The sequence below is a fragment of the Puma concolor genome, chromosome D3 (assembly GCF_028749965.1).
Source record: "Puma concolor isolate L17-30 chromosome D3, mPumCon1.1.hap2, whole genome shotgun sequence".
In the NCBI taxonomy this organism is placed as follows: Eukaryota; Metazoa; Chordata; class Mammalia; order Carnivora; family Felidae; genus Puma; species Puma concolor.
In genome coordinates this window covers 66,749,408-66,755,948 of record NC_141678.1, presented here as the reverse complement: position 1 = coordinate 66,755,948, position 6,541 = coordinate 66,749,408, and the positions used below count along the sequence as shown (strand labels likewise).

The 6,541-nt window shown below is 44.4% G+C and overlaps 1 pseudogene; it reads left to right on the top strand.

The window, feature by feature from the left end:
- Positions 1–1,243: 1,243 nt before the first annotated feature.
- On the top strand, positions 1,244–6,221 carry LOC112868314 (large ribosomal subunit protein uL6 pseudogene; annotated as a pseudogene).
- Positions 6,222–6,541: the final 320 nt, after the last annotated feature.

Genomic DNA, 6,541 nt, shown 5'->3' with positions numbered 1-6,541 from the left:
ACTGAGCTGTCAGCACAGAACCTGACGCAGGGCTCAAACTCTTGAACCATGAGATCAGGACCTGAGCCAAAGTCGGATGCTTAACCGACTGACCCATCCAGGTGCCCCTTAACAATGACTATTTATTTATTTATTTATTTATTTATTTATTTATTTATTACCATTTATTTTTGAGAGACAGAGAGAGACAGAGCATGAGTAGGAGAGGGGCAGAGAGTGAGAGAGAGAGAGAGAGAGAGAGAGAGAGAGAGAGAGAGAGAGAGAGACAGAATCCGAAGCAGGCTGCAGGCTCTGAGCTGTCAGCACAGAGTCTGACGTGGGGTTTGAACCCACAAACTGCTAAATCATGCCCTGAGTTAAAGTCAGATGCTTAACTGACTGAGCCACCCAGGCACCCTATTTTTTATTTTTTTAAGTAAGCTCTACACCCAAGGTGGGGCTTGAACTCACAACCCCAAGATCAAGAGTCACATGCTCTACTGACTGAGCCAGCCAGGCGCCCCTATAATGTTTGCACTTTATATGTCCACAGTGTTTCAGTGGTCTGTAAGTCAGTTATAAACACGTCTGATTGATATCAGGGTTTTGAGATGATACTTGCTTCCTACAAAAGGATGTGAACTGGGGTGACTGGGTGGCTCAGTCGAGTGTCCGACTTCGGCTTGGGTCATGATCTCACAGTTGGTGAGTTTGAGCCCCATGTCGGGCTCTGTGCTGACAGCTCAGAGCCTGGAGCCTGCTTCTGATTCTGTGTTTCCCTCTCTCTCTGCCCCTAACCCGCTCGCATTCTGTCTCTGTCTCAAAAATAAATAAACATTTAAAAAAAAAAAAAGGATATGAACTGAAGTATAAATTTCAGACCAAGTGGGGTGATATGGAGAAATCTACATTAAAGCATAAACGGGGCACCTGGGTGGCTCAGTCAGTTGAGCATCCGACTGTTGGTTTCAGTTCAGGTCATGATCTCACGGTTCATGGGTTCGAGCCCTATGTCAGGGTCTGTGCTGACAGCGGAGAGCCTGCTTGGGATTCTCTCTCTCTGTCCTTCCCCCACTCATGCTCGCTCTCTCTCTCTCTCTCTCTTTCAAAATAAATAAATAAACTTTTAAAAAAAGTATAATTCTTTCTACCTTTGAGAAATGTGCTGAATCATAAATGGTGTGGGAGAGGAAAGCTGAAAGCCGGGCAATAATACAACAGAAGTGTCTGCCAAGGTTCTCTTTTTGCCGCATCTGCTGGGAGAATGAAGACTGTTCTCAGCAATGAGACTGTCAGCATTCCAGAAAGTGTTGACATCACTCTGAAGGGGTGCACTGTTACCGTGAAGGACCCCAGAGGAACACTGTGGAGGACTTTCAGTCACATCAATGTAGAACTCGTAGTCCTTGAAAAGATAAAGGAGAGGTTCTGAACTGATAAATGGCAGAGAAATGGAAAGGAACTGGCTACCGCCCATGTTATCTGCAGTCATATACAGAACATGCTTGGGGGCGTTACACCGGGCTTCTGTTACAAGATGAGGTCTGTATACACTCATTTCTCCATCAATGTTGTTATTCAAGAGAATGGTTCTCTTATTGAAATTCAAAATTTCTTGGGCAAAAAATACACCCATGGGGTTCGGATGAGGCCTGGCATTACTTTTTTAGTATCTCAATCCCAGAAAGGTGAGTTAATTCTTGAAGGAAATGACATTGAACTTGTATCAAATTCAGCTGCTTTGATTCTGCAGGCCACAAGAGTTAAAAACAAGGATATCAGGAGGTTTTTGGATGGTATCTGTTTCTTTTTTTTTTTTTTAACATTTATTTTTGAGACAGAGAGAGACAGAGCATGAACGGGGGGAGGGCCAGAGAGAGAGGGAGACACAGAATCTGAAGCAGGCTCCAGGCTCTGAGCTGTCAGCACAGAGCCTGATGTGGGGCTCGAACTCACGGACCGTGAGATCGTGACCTGAGCGAAGTCGGACGCTCAACCGACTGAGCCACCCAGGTGCCCCTGGATGGTATCTGTTTCTGCAAAGGGAACAGTTCAGCAGGCTGATGAATGAAAGCTAAGTTGCCCAGCTACAGAAACAGCAAGATGCCAGATGATTCCTCAGACTTATTTGTGGTATTTTAAAGATACAATAAAAGCTGCGTATTGATTGGTGGGGGGGGGAGAGAGAAATGTCTAACAGCAGCAGATTAACGAGAACAAGATCGGTGATCTGGAAGATAGGTTGGTAAAAATATCCAGACTTGAGGAGAGAAAAATACCGAAAAAATTGAGGGTCGCTAGGGTGGCTCAGTCAACTGAGCATCCGACTCTTGAATTTGGCTCAGCTCATGGTCCCAGGGTCATGGGATAGAGACCTGCATCGGGCTCTGCGCTGAGTATGAAGCCTACTTGAGATTCTCAATCTCTCTCTCCCTCTGCTCCTTTCCCCCACCTTACATGCTCTCTCTCTAAAATAAAAAAATAAAAATTAAAAAAAAGATGTTAAAAATATTTTTCAAATATCTGTAGATACTGTTTTGATGAATAAGTTCCAATTAATATAAAATGATGTTAATTTCTGACCTCATATTAGCTTTTTGTTACTGTCTATTTTCTCAGTCATTGTTACTAATTTTACAATTTTTTAAAATATGTTTTACTTATTCTTTTTGAGAGAGAGAGAGAGAGAGGCAGAGTGTGAGTGGGGAGGGGCAGAGAGAGAGGGAGACACAGAGTTTGAAGCAGGCTTCATTCAGGCTCTGAGCTGTCGACACAGAACCCAACGCGGGGCTTGAACTCATGAACTGCGAGATCATGACTGAACCGAAGTTGGACACTCAGTCGACTGAGCCGGAAACTGAGACCCAAAGAAGTAAAATGACTGACCAGGTGTCACACCCAGTCACTGACTGAGTTGGGATTAGAACCCAGGCTTATTTCACACCCCAAGGATCTTTCCTCTGTATCACCTACTTTTGGCTAAACTGTAGTAAGTCTCAATCTCCCTTATGTGGCCTTGCATTAACATTGTAGTTTTCTTGCCTATAAGACCAAAATTTGGACGGGACAGTCCCTTCCAGTCTGATATTCTGTGAATTTATAAACCGCCGGAGACTGAGGGGGAAATTCTTATTTATCTTTGAGGCCCCACAACCTAACACATAGTATTTAATAAAGCTTGTTAACAAATAAGTGAATGAATGAATGGGTGATGAGGGAGGGAGGGCAACTATTATATCCTTTGGACACCTGGGAGTTTACGTGATGCCTTCATGGTTACATTGCCAGGAAGCAGGATCAGTGTCTGAACACGCCGTAGAAAATCTGGATCCTGAAAAGGCCAGAGAGAGCAATTCTCTTTCACAACGCAGTGGAGGCAGGCTGTCAGCCCACGACCGCCGCTGCAGAATTTAAAGAAAATTGTCATTGTGCGAGCTGGGCATGGTAGGATCAACCTAAAAATATACACCTGTACAACGTGAGAAGAAGCCAAGGTCAGAAGGACACGCGTGCAGCGTGGTACCAAACACAGCTGGCAGAGTGGCCTCTTAAGGTTGTCTCTCGTCAAAGACAGGGCACACAGGTACAGGGTCCTGGCCACACTGTGGTGTGCCATTGGTCACGTGCTCCCATGATAAATCACAAGAAGAAGATCCCCTGGCAACCAAACAGGCTCCAAGGACATCCACACACAATCCTCAGTCTACTCTTAAAATAGCTTCGGAAGCATCTTGATGAGGAACGGCTTTTCATTCATGCTGCACTTCTTACCCAACGTGCGGCTCCACAGGCCTCCCATGCAGCAGAAGCTGTAACAGCAAATCCTATTCTGCTGGCAACTCAAGCCCCTGCCTAGGCCATGACTTCTCTCTCTCTCTCTTTTTTTTTTTTGGAAAGATTTTATCTTTAAATAATCTCCACACCCAACATGGGCTTCGAACTTACAACCCGGAGATCAAGAGTCGTATGCTCCGCTGACTGAGCCAGCTGCGTGCCCCAGGACTTCTTAATTTAGTATAAGCAAAGGCAAATCTACCGCCAGTACTGCCCTTCCCACAAGGCGGAATATGAGGCAAAGCACAGGGCCTCTTCACAGCATGGCCCTCAATAATGCAATGGTCCCTCGATTTGTGCCACCCTGGCTGGACTCGCGCAGACAGCTGAAACTGGGGGGAGAAAGTTTCACAGACCTAGAAATGGGGGTGTAATGAAGCAGCACAAGCAAAATGGTCAAAATCAGGTATCAAAAGCTGGCTTCAGGCAGAGACAACGGCACACAATGTACGCTCCTAGATTGGAAAAACAATTGTTATGAAGTACATTATTTTTTTCATAAACATTTTATCCGCCTGAGCATCCCATGGGTTTTTTTAAAAGATTTTATTTTTGAGTAATCTCTATACCCACCGTGAGACTCGAACTTAGAACCCCAAGATCAAGAGTCGCAGTTTCCACTGACTGAGCCAGCCAGGTGCCACTGAGCATCCTGCATTTAAAACTTTTTTTTCACATTTATTTATTTATTTTTGAGAGACAGAGAGAGACAGAGCACAAGCGGGGCATGGGCAGAGAGAGAAGGAGACACAGAATCTGAAGCAGGCTCCAGGCTCCGAGCTGTCAGCACAGAGCCTGAAGCGGGGCTCGAACCCACAAACGGTGAGATCGTGACCTGAGCCAAAGTCGGATGCCCAACTGACTGAGCCACCCAGGCGCCCCAGCATCCTGCATTTAAAAAGCTGAAGGGTAGGGGCACCTGGGTGGCTCAATGAGTTAAGTGTCCGACTCTTGATTTTGGCTCAGGTCATGATCTCATGGTTCATGAGTTTGAGCCCTGCATTGGGCTCCATGCTGATAGCAAAGAGTCTGCTTAAGATTTTCTCTCTCCTTCTCTCTCTGCACCTCCTCCACTATCACTCACTCTCTCTCTCAAACAAAAGAGAAATAAAAACTGAAGTATAATTAACAGTGTTATATTAATTTCAGGTGTAAAACATGATTCAACAATTCTATACATTACACAGTGCTCACAGGTAAGTACAATCAGTCATTGTCACCAAACATTTTTACAATCTTACTGGCTATATTCCTTATGCTGCACTTTTTACCTCTGTGACTTATTTATTTTGTAACCGGAAGTTTGTATGTCTTAATCCCCTTTATCTATTTCACCCATCCCCCCACCTGTGAGGCACATTATTCAGACAACCGGAGAAATTTGAGTCTGGACTATATATTAGATAGCAATACTACATCAGTTAAATTTTCCGAGTTTGTTCATTTTACTGTGATTATCTAAGCATGTCTCTGTACTTAAGAGATTGATTTAGGGGGGTATTTAGGGATATAGCAGTGGTTCTCTATAGATAGACATGAAGTCCAGGGGTCAGAATTAGAGACAAAAACCAGAAGCTCCCTCTCACACACTGCCCCCCAACCCACATCCATATGGGTGCATTTGATGTTTCCAGAAAATATGCATGCTAGAGACCTGGAAATGGAATTAGAACAAAAGGCTGAATTCTGGGCTGCTCTGGCTATCTGCTTGCCCACACCATGCATCTACGTGCAGGGATGGACACTCACTTTGCTACGTCATCTGTGATAGAAACAGCTCCACTTCTTCCTTGTTAATCTGCATACCTTTTCTTCAACAGCTTTATTGAAATATACTTCACATACTGTACAATTCACCCATTTAAAGTATATAATTCATGGGGCACCTGGGTGGCTCAGTTGGGTAAGCATCCGACTTCAGCTCAGGTCATGATCTCATGGTTTGTGAGTTCAAGCCCCATGTCAAGCTCTGTGCTGACAGCTCAGGGCCTGGAGCCTGCTTCAGACTTCATCTCCCTCTCTCTCTGCCCCTCCTCTGCTCATGCTCTGTCTCTCTCTTTCAAAAATAAACATTAAAAAAATAATAAAGTATATAATTCAGGGCACCTGGTTGGCTCAGTTGGTTGAGTGTCTGACTTCGGCTCAGGTCACCATCTCACGGTTCATGAGTTCGAGCCCCACATCAGGCTCACTGCTGTCAGTGCCATGCCTTCATCAGATCCTCTGTCCCCTTCTTCCTCTGTCCCTCCCCTCCCTCTCAAAAATAAACATTAAAAAAATAAAGTATACGATTCAATGGTTTGCAATATATTCACAGACATGTGCAACCATTACCTCAAAAGGAACACTGTACCCTTAGCTCTCAGCCCGTACCTCTCTTCCTCCCAGCCCTAAGCACCATCAATTGACTTTCTATCTCTGGACATTTCATATGAATAGAATCCTATTACATGTGGTCTTTTGTGACTGTCTTCTTTCACTTCCCATAATGCTTTCAAGGGTCATCCAAGGTGTAGCATGTACTGGTATTTCAGTCCTTTTTATTTCATGGCCGAATAATGTTCCATTGTGAGGACAGAACATATTTTGTTTGTCCACTCATCAGCTGGGGGGCATTTGGGTTGTTATGAATAATGCTAATACAAACATTCACGTATAAGTTTTTGTGTGGACATATGTTTTCATTTCTTTCGGGTATATACTTAGGAGTTCAATTGCTGGGTCATAC